Source organism: Artemia franciscana, unplaced genomic scaffold, assembly GCF_032884065.1.
Source record: "Artemia franciscana unplaced genomic scaffold, ASM3288406v1 PGA_scaffold_30, whole genome shotgun sequence".
NCBI classification, from domain to species: domain Eukaryota; kingdom Metazoa; phylum Arthropoda; class Branchiopoda; order Anostraca; family Artemiidae; genus Artemia; species Artemia franciscana.
In genome coordinates this window covers 1,587,358-1,601,138 of record NW_027062662.1, presented here as the reverse complement: position 1 = coordinate 1,601,138, position 13,781 = coordinate 1,587,358, and the positions used below count along the sequence as shown (strand labels likewise).

Sequence of the window (13,781 nt, the reverse complement as noted above, 5' to 3'; positions counted from 1 at the left end):
GATGGAGTATATCTTCGGACATTTTCGATTTATATTTTGCCCATAACTCTGTAGGAGCTGAAAGAGAGCAAGTTGTTAGAATGAGTCCAAACAATGCACGAATTTGACTTTGGAGTTGACGTTTCGCACGCGTCATTGATGCAATTATCCCAGTGTTGGTCATTCTCCGATAAATTCAGAGCTTGGCATGCACTACGGTAAGTGTCATGTATAGTACCGTTTACAGTTCTCAAATACTCAAAGGACGTCGGACCGGATACATTCACCAAAAGCAGGCGTAGAAAGAAGCATTCATGTTGATTGGGGTGAAGGGTGTAGAGTCTTCTTATCGTGGTATCTTTGAAGATGGTAGGTTGGCCATCGACTGACTTACCCTGTTTTCGACGTTCAAATACTTTATTTTTTAGTATTCCACGTGTAATACGAAGGCAGTTCAGTATACAGAAGTTTTTTTGCAAAAGAATCATTTTTGCATAGCGAAAAGAAAACAGTTAACTTTGTATCCGGTGGAATCAGGGCTCTTTGTAGCACGTTGGATTCCGAAAAATAAACACGTTGACCATTCTGTAAATGTACCGCTAAGTGAACAACAACTGGACTACGTTCATGTATCGGAAATGAAAGAATTCGCCAAACAGCTTCATTACTGCTTATGTATCTTCCAGCTGTTATGTTATGTAATCGCACATATATTGTACGATTTCATCGATATCTTTGATTTCGGACTGCAAGCCAAAAACTGCCATGTCACTGCCTTTGTTGACGTATTTACATATGTATTTGATTGCCTTTACGGAGTTACAGTATTCAACGTTTATGTGTGCATTAAATGTTTTTGATAATAATGGGGAATATGAAACAACCCACTGGTTATCTACTTCGATGGTGGTACCGTTACGCTTCTTTATTATTGCTGTTTTACCGCCATCTTCAGTAGATCTTCTTTTATATTGTGGTTAACCATCATTGCCAGTAATTGTGTTGGGTACTAAAAGTCGAGGATATTGCTTTGTGCACCTTCCTTTGGCCATGCATGGTGAATTTTCGTTCAGTGCACCGCAAGGTCCATGTATCATATTTTTTACAACAATATCATATAACCCCTTATCGACATTTTCATCAGGTATTTCAGCGGAAATCACATCATCAATTTCGTTAGAAGTAATTTTATAATGTAGCCAGATTAGTATATGTGCGTGTGGCAATCCTCGTTTTTGCCATTCCACTGAGTACATCCAGCATCGCACTGACCCATGTTGCTCTTGTGATTCCTCGGCATGCTTTCTTTTGTTTTTTTTTCTTTGAGACGCAAGCCTAATTTCACGCTGTTGTTGTAATTCCTCGGCACGCTTTCTTTTCTTACTTTGTCTATCAGCCGCAAGCCTGTTTTCTTGCTGTTCTTGTGATTCCTCGGCAAGCATTCTTTTTTCACTTTCTCTTTTAGCAGTAAGTCTGGTTTCACGTTGCTCTGGTAGTTCCTCGGCACGCTTTCTGTTCTTGCTTTCTCTATCAGCCGCAAGCCTGTTTTCTTCCTGTTCTTGTGATTCCTCGGCACGCTTTCTTTTCTTACTTTCTCTATCAGCAGCAAGTTTTTTGGCATAGACTCTTTGAGCAGCTTCCTCGGCTGTTGCCATTGTAGGCTCTTCAGTCATTTTACAATTAAACATTTTTCCGTGAAAGAATGTCTTAAATACCTTTAATGACGTCATCGTCAGAACAAACATGACGACAACTAACTTCATGACGACATGACATGATGACATGACGTCACTCGACAGACACACAGACAACTTATTTATATATATATATACTAGCTGTTGGGGTGGCGCTTCGCGCCACCCCAACACCTAGTTGGTGGGGCGCTTCGCGCCCCCCCAAGCCCCCCCGCGCGCGTAAGTCGTTACGCGCCATTGTAGTTGTGTCCCTGTGTCCCACCTGTGAATAGAGATAGATATAAATATATGTTTAACTACGTAAAACATGCGAATATACAACATTCTTCGCTGTCCCATTGTCTGTGCATATAAATAGATTGTCAGGTTTACTGACTCTTGAACTGTTGGGGTGGCGCGAAGCGCCACCCCAACAGCTAGTATTAGATTTTTAGATTTTTTAGTTTTTTTATTAGTTTTTAGTTTTTTTTTCTTTTTAGTTTTTTTGTCCCGGTCGTCATTTATATCCCCCTGTTTCCCCCGGTGTCCCCGTTGTAGTTGTGTCCCTGTGTCCCGGTCGTCATTTATATTCCCTGTGTCCCGGTCGTCATTTGTATCCCGGTGTACCGGTCTGTATATACATTCGTTTTTTAGTTTTGTTTTTCTCCTTTATTTTTTTCCTTTTTTTTTCTTTTTTAGTTTATTTAGATTTTTAGATTTTTTAGTTTTTTTAGTTTTTTTAGTTTTTTTAGTTTTTTAGCTTTTTTACTTTTTTTATTAGTTTTTAGTTTTTTTGTAGTTTTTGCCTTTTTTTAGTTTTTTCAGTTTTTTTTTTTAGTTTTTTATTGGTTTTTACCTTTATTTTAGCTTATTTTTCAGTTTTTTCCTTTTTTTAGTTTTTTTTAGTTTTTAGTTTTTTTTAGTTTTGTACTTTTTTTTAGTTTTTTTAGTTTTTTAGTTTTTTTATTTTTTTTATTAGTTTTTAGTTTTTTTGTAGTTTTTGCCTTTTTTTTAGTTTTTTTAGTTTTTTAGCTATTTTATTAGTTTTTAGTTTTTTTTTGTAGTTTTTGCCTTTTTTTTAGTTTTTTTAGTTTTTTAGCTTTTTTATTTTTTTTATTAGTTTTTAGTTTTTTTTGTAGTTTTTGCCTTTTTTTTAGTTTTTTCAGTTTTGACGTCACCTGATCCAGTTTTTTCAGGTGACGTCACCTGATCCACGATCCACAGATCCACAGACAACTTATTTTTATATATATAGATAGTTTTTTTTTTTTTACTTATGTCCTGGTCTTCTTTTAGTTTTTACCTTTTTTATTTTTTTTTAAGTTTTTTAGATGAAAATTTTTTTTAGTTTTTTCCTTTTTTTCTTTTTAGTTTTTTATTGGTTTTTACCTTTATTTTAGCTTATTTTTCTGTTTTTTCCTTTTTTTTAGTTTTTTTTTTTTTTTATTTTTTTTAGTTTTTTACCTTTTTTTAGTTTTTTTAGTTTTTTTAGTTTTTTAGCTTTTTTACTTTTTTTATTAGTTTTTAGTTTTTTTTTGTAGTTTTTGCCTTTTTTTAGTTTTTTCAGTTTTTTTTTAGTTTTTTATTGGTTTTTACCTTTATTTTAGCTTATTTTTCAGTTTTTTCCTTTTTTTTTAGTTTTTTTTAGTTTTTAGTTTTTTTAGTTTTTTATCTTTTTTTAGTTTTTTTAGTTTTTTTTAGTTTTTTAGCTTTTTTATTTTTTTTATTAGTTTTTAGTTTTTTTTGTAGTTTTTGCCTTTTTTTAGTTTTTTTTTAGTTTTTTAGCTTTTTTATTAGTTTTTAGTTTTTTTTGTAGTTTTTGCCTTTTTTTAGTTTTTTTAGTTTTTTAGCTTTTTTATTTTTTTTTATTAGTGTTTAGTTTTTTTTTGTAGTTTTTGCCTTTTTTTAGTTTTTTCAGTTTTGACGTCACCTGATCCAGTTTTTTCAGGTGACGTCACCTGACCCATCCATCCACAGACAGACAACTTATTTTTATATAGATAGAAGATATAGATACGTCAGTTGACAAATATGACGTCAGTCGACACACAAACATGACGTCAGTAGACAGACACACAGACAAACAACTTATTTTTATATATATAGATATCTATAAAAATAAATTGTATGTATGTCCGTCTGTTACACTATCTATATATATCAAAATAAGTTGTATATATTTTTGTTTGAGGGTTTGCATATGACATGTGAAAAATAAAGAAGACAAAGAAAACTGAAAAAAGAAAAAAGGTAAAAAACCAAAAAAAAAAGAAAAAGAAAAAAACTATAAAAAAGAAAAAAAAATTAAAAAAGAAAAACCTAAAAAAAGAAAAAACCTAAAAATAAAACCTAAAAAAAGGTAAAAAACTAAAAACAAAAAAAAGCTAAAAAAACTAAAAATCCTAAAAAAATAAAAATAAACTAAACAAGAAAAAAATTAAAAAAAAAGAGAAAACATATATGTATAAAAATAAAAAAGCTAAAAAACTAAAAGAAAAGAAAAAAACTAAAAAAGAAAAAAAAATAACAAAAGAAAAAACTAAATAAAGAAAAAACCAAAAAAAAAACTAAAAAAAAGAAAAAAAGTTTAATTATAATAAATAATTATTTAAAAAACTAAAAAAGAGGTTTAAGAAAAACGAAAAAAGAAAAACCTAAAAAAAGGTAAAAACCTAAAAAGAAAAAAACTAATAAAAGAAAAAAATTAAATTATAATTATAATAAATAATCATTTAAAAACTAAAAAGGAGGTTTCAGTCCTTTTTTATTTTCTTTATCACTTTATCTTTATCAAGTATTCAATAATACTTTTTTTTGAACAATAACTATTCAAAAAAATTGAGGTTCTTCAAATTTTATTAATTTGTTTAAAATGTAAAAAACTGGTAACTGCACAAACATTTCAATATATTTTTACAATGGAAAGTAATTCAAAAACTTTAAAACAGAAACCCAAAAGTTTGAGGTTTATTAGAAATTGTTGATTGTAGAATGCTAGGTAGGTAAAGAAATTTTTTCCAAGCGTCAATTAATGTCAAAAGATAGAATGTTACCAAAAATTGAACAACTGGACGAAATACTGGAGCAACGCAAAACCAGTCTTGCGGTTCAAGAATAAAGGGCCAGATTAGGAATGGCAATTTACGGGGGAATCACCTAGCACCAATAGTAATAACCTAATTTGTTGTACCTAACCGTGGTACTCGTGCTACCTAGCCCTTGCAACTTGAGAGAGGCTGACACACCTCTAGTCCTTTATCCCGACTGGATAGAAGTTCTGAATCTGCATGTGATGTAAACTAATTTCAAATTAAAATGATAATAATGATTTTTTTTGCAATTCAGTTACCAATAAAACAGTTTTGCGTGAGAGGAGTGATGAAAAGGGTTTTTAAGGAATAGGTCAAACAGCATAAAACTGTAACCCCGAACAGGGTTGACATTGAAAATTCAGCTATCTCTCAAGATTCACTTGTAGAAAACACCTAGGTTTGAAAGGAAATCAAGTCACAAGATATTGAAAAATAACATCATGTATACTTCACATATACTTTATGTGAACGTGGCCCACGTAGTCTCTCAATGGTCCAAATGTCTTATTTGGATAGCACTCAATTATCACTATTTTGGACTAGTGCCCTTGAGCACTATCAATGCGCATGCGCATGTATGGCAGGTCCAAGAGTATGGGTAACTTTTAAAATCATAGAAAATTACCTACGCAGTGTGAAACCAGGAATTCCAAAGTCTTGGCGGAAATTTTAAGAAGAGGCAGCTCTGTTCCCTACACCAAATAAAAGAAGATGTACAGCGTTTCTTAAAATATTCATCATAAAAAAGTTGGCGTAGAATAATTATTATAATATATACACTCACCGCCTATATAATATACTCGCCTATACAATATACACACTCACCGTCGCACAAAATTTAAAATTCAGACAAAATTTAAAATAATGACAAAGCTGAATATCTAAAATATTTTCCAAATGCGACAACAAAACGCTCAAAATCATTTTTGAAGCTCTTAGAGGGAGAGTCCTACGACGGCGGAGTTGTGACACCTCTTTACTATATATATTATCAATAATTTTATTTTAAATGACCCTTCTGTTTCCGATATCGCCATCTTGATTCAAATTCCTTCATAACCTAATTCACTCTAATCCCCAGTGACACAGTACAGATGCAACTTTGAACTTCAACTTAATTTCACTTTGGGGAGAGATTAGCTTTAACTTGGAACAAAGTGGATCAAAACTTCGAAATTCAACCTCGAATTAAGTAAGTCGTGAAAATAAGTCTCTTTCTAAGGGAGAACTTTTTTCTTTCTTGTCTGCCTTGCGTCCATTTTTATACAGCATTTATCGACCACGAAATCATCACCAAAGTATTTTTGTAGTTAGTTTACTGTTTGCATATTTCTAAAAAGCTTTCTGGTGGATGCATAAACATATTTACATTTAATAAACAGACAACATGTATTTTCAGGAGCTACCCACACTTTTTCTTCCAAGGCATCAGTTAAAGTTTCATTAGTTAAAGTATTTGAAGCACACAAAACCGGCTATTTAAATCTCTCATCTGTTATCACCACTAATTTCCATCATTCTGTTTCATGCGAGGTTGCCAACTTGCGACCATTTCGACGGAAATGCACTCCGAAACACAGATTAGAGTAAAATTTTGGGGAAAGTCTAGTTACCGATGAGTTGGAAGATGGAACAAAAACGGTCAATATTTGACACCTTTCTGCTGTGAAATGTATTCCACTTCGAAACTGTTTGTAAAGTAATTTGATTGTTCGTGTATACATAATAAACCTAAATGAATCAGCTGTTGCTTTCCCAGGAAACTTTCCATTGAGGCAATAAATTACTGCAGTCGCAAGATTCTGTTTCTCTTCTTGTTTTTCTTACCTTCTTATTTTTATTACTTTACTTACCTGTTACCTACCTTTCTACTTGCCTTTTATTACTTCTTGTTTTTATTACGTTTTTCACGCACTGAAAAATAACTACCCCAATGATTCAATTAAAAATAATAAATAGCGTATGCATGTAATAATGGAGATCAGGGAAATGTGGAGGTAGCCAGGATACTGCCCTATCCCTAAAAACCTGCAAGTTTTTAAGACACTTATGTATTGTAACAACCACACCCAAGAAGTGAAATAAGGTTATTCCTATTGAAATATACCAAGATATGATGAAAATGTAATACTTTAGTAACAAAATAATGGAAACTACAACAGAGAATTGTGGAAAGATGACCGACCAGAACGTATTATATTACATACCTAACCTAACCAACTCTATATATTGAATATTTCATTAAAATTAACGTGCATAGTAGTTTGTCTCACTCAGACTAAGCTGATTATCTCCAACTGCACGCATAGAAACAAGTTTTATAACATATCAAGAACAACAGTGTTATCGCTATATTATAAATAGCCTAAGTACTATTTTTGCAATTATTTCATGATTTTCGAGAAGCGGCTTCTAGTTTTCAGAAACAATGTACACCAGGTGGTGCATGCCAGGCACCTCTCAACGTCACCAAAGCGTTGCAGGGGCTATGCCACGTGTGGCGGAACGTTGCGGCACATACGATGCTCCGAGATATACACCATGAGGTGGAAAGTGGGCGACTGCTCGATTTTCAACATATTTTTTTCACCACTTTTGACAATTCCCTCTCCACAGAAAAGAGTCCTGTGCACACGTCGGATGAGCTTCTCTGCATATAGAGGTTTAGGGGGGTATTCCATCCATGGTTTTGGCCTAAGGATGCAAGGGCGGACACGGAACTTTTCCTGGAGGGTGGTACAATATTTGTACCAGAATTTGATACTGGATGAAGCTGAATTGTAAAAAGACCATCTTTGCTATTTGCTCAGTCCTCAAAAACTCCCCCGAACAATTTTCCTGCTTTGGTGTATTTGTCCCTTCCCCCTCTCTCCACTAGAAATAAGTTCATGTGTAGGAACTAATACTGAGAGAGAAACCAAGGGCTTATCTCTGCCCCAAGGGCTCATAGGCATAAACACCTCTGACCCTCTCATCCAGCTGAAAGCAGACACTAACCCACAGATTATTTACAGCTTTTTAGACGAACCGAATATCGGTTCCTCATTGATAGACAACTCAATTAAAGCAATTTAATCATCTCAAGAAAAGGCACCCTCCTGCTAGTTCTGTATGTATTTTTTCGCGGTGAGGTGAAGTAAAAAAACCACTAGCACAACTACTAACAACTTGCCGCAGCACCAAGGCACCTGAGGCCAAAACAGCTACGCACGCTCCTCCTCCATCCCAATGTATTCAAAACCTCCCACTGTACACCCTCCCAGGAAGTTCCCATTTCCTTTAGATCTTTCTTTATGACATCCCCCCATCCCAACCACCGACGACCTACTTTCCGTTTATCCCTTGACAGTTGGCAAAAAACAGTCTTTGGCAATATGTCATCCTTCATCCACAGAACGTGCCCTAGCCATCTCAACCTTTCTCTCATTATCTCCCTAGAAAGCGGGATTGAACCACACAGCCTACTATTTGAAATGCGGTCAGTCAGCCGGGTACCCGGAGCAATCCATAGACAATTTCTCTGGAAAACATCTAGCAAATGTTCATCTGCTTCTCGGAGCGCCCATGCTTCAGAGCGATATTTGACCTGTGTCATCACTGCAACTTCGAATGTTCTAATCTTGATTAGCAGACTTATCTTCCTATTCTTCCAAACTTTTTTTGACCGTGAAAAAATACCCTGGGCCTTGGCCATTTTACTTTTAGCATCTCCACTGTTCCCACCGTCTTTACTAATAATACTACCAAGGTAAGTGAACCAACCCAACGTCACCTTTGCATCTTCACTTATTCCTAATCTTATTGACTTGGTCTTCTTAACATTTATTTTCAAGCCTATTCTAGCACCTTGCACTCGCAGAATCTCCAAAAGTTCATTCAATTTATTCACACTTTCATCTAGGATGCTTAAATCATCCGCATAATCTAAGTTCAGGAGAGTTTTTCCTCTCTATTTGATTCCGAGGTCTCCAGTTGCGTCTCCTGTGCTTCCCAAGACAAAATAGGCTACATCAAATAATGCATATAAAGGGGGATAGAACACAACCTTGCATAACTCTTGATTTAATACGAAACCAGCTGCTAACCTCATTTCCTAACTTAACCGCAGCAGTGTTCTTCTCGTACACAGCACTAATCACTTTGATGTATTTGTCTGGTATATCATACAAGGATAAGACCTTTGCTAAAGCTCTTCTATTAACTGAACCGAACGCTTGCTCCTGATCTATAAAACTGAGGACCAAAGGGGTTTGATAACTCAGGCACTTCTCAATTATTAATCTAAGAGTAAACATTTGGTCAACACATCCTCTACCTCTTCTAAAATCGCACTATTCTTCTCTTAAAACTGTCAACAACATCTCTCAGTCTAAAAAGTATCATATTACTAAGTAATTTGCTACCTAAAGAGACTAGACTAATGCCTCGATAATAACCACACTCACTCTGCTCATCTTTCTTATATAGTGGTTTAATTAAGGTTTTCCTAAAATCGCTAGGTACTTCCCCTTTTTCAAAAAACATAATCTTCAGTAACTTATTTCTAACCTCGGAGCCACCATACTTAAGGAACTTATTTATCACACTATCATTATCTAGAGCCATATTATTTTTTAATCCTTTTAGTACTGTCGCTAATTCTTCATCACAAAACAAATCTTACTTCACATTCAAGGTATCATAAACTTTTTCATTTTCCTCTATATCTTTTCCTGCAATCCATCTCGGTTTAGCATATTCTCAGAATGGTCGGCCCGTCTCTCCTTAGTACTTTCTTTATCACTAACTATGGCCTCGTTCCTGTCTTTAATTAAATAAAAAAAAACTAGTTTTTTTAACTGAAAGTAAGGAGCGACATTAAAACTTAAAACGAACAGAAATTACTCCATATATGAAAGGGGCTTCTCCTCCTCGACACCCCGCTCCTTACGCTAAAGTTTTTTATTGTTTTAAAAAGTAGAGTTGCGAGAAAGAATCAAACTTTAGCGCAAGGAGCGGGGTGTCGAGGAGGAAAAGCCCCTTTCATATACGGAGTAATTTCTGTTCGTTTTAAGTTTTAATGTCGCTCCTTACTTTCATTTAAAAAAACTTGTTTTTTTATTTAATTTCTGAAAGTTTTTTAATTAATGCATGTCTGATTTTGGCTCTCCGTACATAAATTATTAAAATGAAATTTGCATATTAATTCTTTTTTTGGCTAAATGGCTTTCTCTTAGTTTTGATCAGACGATTTTGAGAAATAAGGGTTGGGGAAGGAGGTCTTGTTGCCCTCCAATTTTTCGGTTACTTAAAAAGGCAACTAGATCTTTTATTTTTAAAGAACGTTTTTATTAGTAAAAAAAAAAATACGTAACTTAAGAATTAACTTACGTAACAAACTTTTATATTCTTATATTTTTGATTATATATATGACGGGGTTGGTCCCCTCGTTAATACCTCGCTCTTCACACTAAATCTTGTTTTATCCCAATTCTTTAAGAATGACCCCTGAATCAGAAAGGCCGTAGAATAAATAGTTGAAATTATTTAAAAATTTTTTAGCATAAAGAGTGAAGTGTTTATCTCCTCCTAAATACCTCGCTCTTTATGCTAAAGTATTTTTAGAACCCCTCATATGCGTAATAATCTCTGTTCCTTTTAAGTTTTAGTGCTTCTCCTTACTTTCAATTGAAAAAACTTTTTTATGTTTATGTTTTCATTGTTTTTTTTTTTTATAGTAATGCTAGAAAGTCCTGCGCCCTTTTCATTGAATTTCTCTTCCCCCATGAAATATTCCTCCAAGGAAAGATCCTCCCATATATCCCCCTCCCCTGAACCCCACACCCAAACCAAAAAAATCCCCCTGATAACGTCGGTACACTTCCCAGTAACCATTACTGTATGTAAACATTGGTCAAAGTTTGTAACTTGCAGCCCCTCCCCCAGGGACTGTGGGGGGTAAGTCATCCCCAAAGACATAGTTATTATGGTTTTCGACTATGCGGAACAAAATGGCTATCTCAAAATTTTGATCCGTTGACTTTGGGAAAAAAATGAGCGTGGGAGGGGGCCTAGGTGCCCTCCAATTTTTTTGGTCACTTAAAAAGGGCACTAGAACTTTTCATTTCCGTTAGAATGAGCCCTCTTGCAACACTCTAGGACCACTTGGTCGATACGATGACCCCTGGGGAAAAAAAAAAAAAACAAAAAAAACAAATAAACACGCACCCGTGATTTGTCTTCTGGCAAAAAATACGAAATTCCACATTTTTGTAGATTGGACCTTGAAATTTTTTCTATAGGGTTCTCTGATACGCTGAATGCGATGGTGTAATTTTCGTTAAGATCCTATGACTTTTAGGGGGTGTTACCCCTTATTTTCCAAAATAAGGCAAATTTTCTCAGGCTCGTAACTTTTGATGACAAAGACTAAATTTGATGAAACTTATATATTTGAAATCAGCATAAAAATCCGATTCTTTTGATATATCTTTTAGCATCGAAATTCCGTTTTTTAGAGTTTCGTTTACTATTGAGCCGGGTCGCTCCTTACTACAGTTCGTTACCACGAACTGTTTGACTGGGACAAGTCCATATAAACTACTCCCTCTCAATTTATTAACATTCCAGTGCAATATTTTACTATTATGCAGTCTAGCTGCATCTTCTAAATCCTCGACAATTTTATCCACGGCCTCCACTTAAAAAAAAAAACAATTAAAAAAATACGCAAATTGAACAAGAAATAAAAGAAATGAAAGAGAATATCGTAAAAATATTTATAAACTTCTAGGCTAACAAGGCCAATGGTACGTCATCCCCGATTTTTGTAACTTGTTCCCCCTTATACTGGGTATACACCTACCCTAGCACTCGCTAGTTTTCTCAATCTTGCGCTGGTGATGTCATTGAATATAGCTCTCGATCTAAAATCGAATTGCCCCGTCGGATGAATTGCCCCCAGCCATGCACTGTACTCCCGGCCGAAGATAATGAATCAGGAGATCAGTATAGATTTTTTTTTTTACTTTTGACCTTGCCAAAATTCTGAAAAACCACCATCAGTTCAAAAGGATTAAAAAGCAAATTTATATCCAAAATAAACTTAAAACTCTTTGAGGTAATATCCTTGCACAAAAGCGACGGGGTTTGTTTCTGGGCAATCTGGACATTCTGTAAATATATAATATTTACCCACGCTAGAAGTGCCATTTATTCCCTCATTCCTTTCTACGCAGTTGCGTCCCCTCCCTCTTATGGAGCAACATATAGCCCTAGGCTAAATACAATATTTTGTTGATTATCTAAATTTTCATCATTTTCATGCGTTTTTCTCAACAACAGTTAACAACAAGTGTGTAATAATACAAATTTGAAAAAAGAACAACAAATCGAGATGTGATTTGTATAGCATAAAGTCTAGGGCCACATCTGGCCCACCAGAAAGGGGGGTGGGGCTGGGACGCAATTGCAGGTAACAACTCACATTTGAAAACAAGAATGAATGGTACTATTCTTTGCTATTAGCGTTTGGTCATTTCCAAAGGTAACATACAGACAAAAGTAGGTGTGAATTCCCAATGCATGGAAAATTTATTGCATATATAGGTATTTGCCTAGGCCCTAGAGAGCTATCTGGAGAGAAGGAAACATGTTAAGAAAACAATTTGTACTTCATAATATGCAGAATAATCATAGTTAACATAAAACATTTTGCATGCAGCCTTGCTATACTTTACCTGCTATGCTATACTTTATAGAGCGAAGCGTATTAGTCCATGAGCCCCACGGGCAGTGGGGACAGGTCTGTATTCTATATTTATTTAATAAAGCTCGTTGGATTTTTTTTTAGTTTTATCACTCTTTATTAAATAAACATAGAATACAGACCTGTCCCCACTGCCCGTGGGGCTCATGGACTAATACGCTTCGGTCTACAGGTAATGTTACCTGTAAGCAATCCTGATTTATACATTTTTAGTTAGACCCATTTAGGAGGAGGGTCAACCAGAGATGGATGCGCCTCTCTAATAAAGACAAGGAAACAGTATGTGATAGTCAGAATCTTCTTATATGCAGTAATACGCACTTTAGAGCACTTGGAACGAAAGTAAAGATTTATCAATTATTCTACATATTATGAAGGAAGGATTGTTTTCTTAAAATAGGAAATATATAACTTGGGCTATATATTTGCACATTAAGAGGGGGGGGGGGGGTAAAGTATAGCAAGGCTGCAAGCAAGGATGTACACTTGTAATAGTAATATAGGATCAAATTTGACCAAAATATAAGCTGTAATGCACAAAAAGCTGCATTATATAGAGGAGGGTACCCCTAAAAGTTTTAATTTCCTAACCCAACAACTTTCCAAAATAGCAAGAAGTCAATCAACTAGAATTTTACCAGCAATTTTTATGTTCACTTTATTCTAAGGTCAGAATTATGAACTGCTCAATTTACCTTGGTTTTTATATAGCCTAGGACTACTCTAGGTGGGCTGAGGATGAATTGGAAAAACCTGAGCAAAACCATAAAAAAAGAACATAAAATTAGCAGTCTAAAAAATATCCGCTTATGGAGAGCCGCTACCTCAACCAGTCTATCCAAACCTCAACTTAAAACATAATTTATGTTAAAAACTAGCTCACCAAATCGAATAAAAATGACCAGGAACTGAAGTTATAGATCCAAAATAAACTAAAATTTAGCCAAATCAATAAGCTATTCACCACTTTTCAGCGAGAGACGAGGAACTGTATATTGCTATTGCTGGCTTCGCTTCAAGGCATTTCCACGCATGAACGCCCGCTTTGCTCTCCGCCAACTCCTTTCCAAAAACTAATCACGAAAACACTGTTTAGGCTATTATTTATCTTTTGTTGAAATCAGCCAAGTCCATAGCCAATTGATCAATGTGCTATTCATGTGTAACTAATAAGGACCAGGGTAGGGACTAACCGTGTGCCCAGAAATGTGAATGGTGACGCTAATTTTATAAAAAAAAAAACGCAATAGGTTTGTCATCTAAATTTCTTAAAAATGCCTTTTTTGGTA

General features: G+C 34.7%; 1 protein-coding gene across 1 annotated transcript in view; it reads right to left on the bottom strand.

Moving 5' to 3' along the window:
• Positions 1 to 13,552, bottom strand: part of LOC136041591 (uncharacterized) — a 98,386-nt gene extending 84,834 nt beyond the window's left edge. Inside the window, exon 1 of the mRNA XM_065726288.1 lies at positions 13,376 to 13,552. The gene's annotated coding sequence lies outside the window, so the exon portion shown is untranslated. The remainder of the gene's footprint in view (positions 1 to 13,375) is intronic.
• Positions 13,553 to 13,781: the final 229 nt, after the last annotated feature.